Source organism: Petaurus breviceps, unplaced genomic scaffold, assembly GCF_028583685.1.
Source record: "Petaurus breviceps papuanus isolate PSGF00001 unplaced genomic scaffold, PetGlider_PUasm1.0 129, whole genome shotgun sequence".
In the NCBI taxonomy this organism is placed as follows: Eukaryota; Metazoa; Chordata; class Mammalia; order Diprotodontia; family Petauridae; genus Petaurus; species Petaurus breviceps.
In genome coordinates, this window is record NW_027185665.1 from 11052897 (window position 1) to 11055422 (window position 2526).

The 2526-nt window shown below is 37.8% G+C and overlaps 1 pseudogene; it reads left to right on the forward strand.

The window, feature by feature from the left end:
- Window positions 1-654: 654 nt before the first annotated feature.
- On the forward strand, window positions 655-2072 carry LOC138173847 (aurora kinase B-like; annotated as a pseudogene).
- The last annotated feature ends 454 nt before the right edge of the window (window positions 2073-2526 follow it).

The window sequence follows — 2526 nt, forward strand, 5'->3', positions numbered from 1 at the left end:
AAAAAAAGGAAAAAATAAATTTTCATGTTTATTTTGTTGTATATTTGAAAGGAATAGCAAGTTGTGCATAGTAGATTTTCAGTTTCAATGTGCAATCATCTTTTTTATTGTACTATGTTATGGAAATGCTTGTTTTATTCAACAAATTGAAAATAGACTAAATTAAAAAATAAAAACTTAGAGAATCAATAAATATAAGGATTGAGGCAACAGTTTTGGCAAAGTTTCAGGCTGAAAAATAAACTCATAAAAGTCAATAATATTTGTATACAATGATAATTATTTTATTAATTTTATCAATTATTTATATGGTAATAATAGAAAAGGAAATCATTCAAAATAACTACAAATACATAAAATATTAGAGACTCAATCTACCTAAATACACAAAATTTATATAGATTCAGTTATAAAGTGCTCCTTAGAGCAAGACAAAATAACTTAAAATATCCTGAGAAATATTCAATGAATGGAGCTGACCCATTCCAATATAACAAAACATAATACTACCACAATTATTTACAATTTTAATTCTATACCAATTAAATTATCAAGGCAATACATTATAGAACTAGATAAAATATTAATGAAATTCACATAGTGAAAGCAAAAATCTAAAATATCAAGGGAAATAATGGAAAAAAGTAGGAATGAAAGAATAGTATTTCTAAATCTCAAACTCTACTATAAAGAGCAGACATCAAAATAATTTGATATTGGTTAAAAAATAGAGAAGTAGACCCAGACTGTAGAATTCCTTCTACCCCCTTTTCCTTTGCAAGATGTCCCAGAAGGAGAATGCCAATGGAGGATCTTACAGCACATCCTTGCATCAGTCCAGCCTGAATGCCCTGCCCCTGTGAGTCCTCCAGAAAGAGCTAGCCACTCCCTCTTCAACCCTTCTTGTAAATCATTCCAGACCTGTTCTAGAGCCTTCAAGCGCCCAGCCAGCTGCTGTACTTAGCAGGACAGAGGTGGATAGCAACAATGTGAAGAGCCTCCCAGTGCGTCAATTCAAAATTAATGACTTTGACATTGGGCGACCGTTGGGTTTGGGAATGTGTACCTGGCGCGAGAAAAGAACAGCCAATTCATTGTGGCTCTGCAGGTTCTCTTCAAGTCTCAGATAGAGAATGAGGGTGTAGATCACCAGTTTTGAAGAGAGACTGAGATCCAGTCTCATCTTCAGCACCCTAACATCCTTCGCCTCTACAATTACTTTCATGATCGTAGTCGGGTTTACCTGATTCTGGAATATGCACCTTCAGGTGAACTTTACAAGGAGCTGCAGAAGAACCCTACATCTGACCAGCAGCGCACAGCCACGATCATGGAGGAGCTGATCTACTGCCATGGGAAGAAAGTGATTCACAGAGACATTAAGCCTGAGAATCTACTCATGGGACTTCGAGGAGAGCTCAAGATTGCTGACTTCAGCTGGTCTGCCCATGCCCCCTCCCTTAGGAGGAAAACAATGTATGGGACCCTAGATTATCTTCTCTCTGATATGATTGAGGGATATGTACATGATGAAAAGGTGGATCTTTGGTGCATTGGAGTGTTGTGCTATGAATTATTAGTGGGAAATCCTCTCTTTGAAAGCTCCTCTCACAGTGAGACTTATAGATGGATCACCAAGGTATGGGGTAAAGGTGGGGTGATGGGAATCACCAGCAGCCCAACTGGTACATGGGGTTGGAGATGGGAGGGGTGTGTGGAAAAGATTCAGTAAGATCCTCGTTACAGTTACATGAGTTCTGGATTGGGAACTGATTAGCTTCAGGTTGAGCAAAATCTCTCATATAATTTCATTTAATTCCTTCAGTGTTGTGGGCACCTGATAAAGATCTGTTGGTTTGAATAATGTCTTATTCTGCCTTCATTTTTCCACTTTAAAGGTGAACCTGAAATTCCCTTCTTCTATGCCTTCTGGAGCCCAGGACCTGATCTCTAAGATGCTCAGGCATAACCCTTTAGAATGACGTCCCCTCACTCAGGTCTTGGAGCACCCCTGGATGCAGGCCCATTCCCAGAGAGTGCTTCCTCCTTGCTCCTCCGGTCCTGCCCACTGAACATAGGCCTTTGTAGTAAGATTCCAGTTCAAGGTTTTGTTAGGGAAACTTCATGGGGATCGACTCAGTTGAACAGAATGGCAATCCAGTTCGCTGGCCAAAAATTATTATACCAGTGTGTAGAAAACTTTGAGACATTTCTCTAGTGCCTTGCCAAATTTTGTTTACAATGTTATATATAGGTTTACATATGTTTTGTATGTTGAGGGAAATAAAATGGAAGAGGATAGATCTTTCTCTATTGCCTTGCCAAATTGTTTAAGATATTATGTATAGGTTTATATATGTTTTATATGTTGAAGGGAAATAAAGCGGGAGAGGGTAGATGCATGAAAAAAAATAGAGAGTAGATCAATGGAACAAACTAGAGAAGGGAGTAGCAGAAAAAATGGAACTCAAAAACTCTGTCTGTAAAACCAGAAAACATGTTATTTTATTTTTTTTGCTTTTTGGA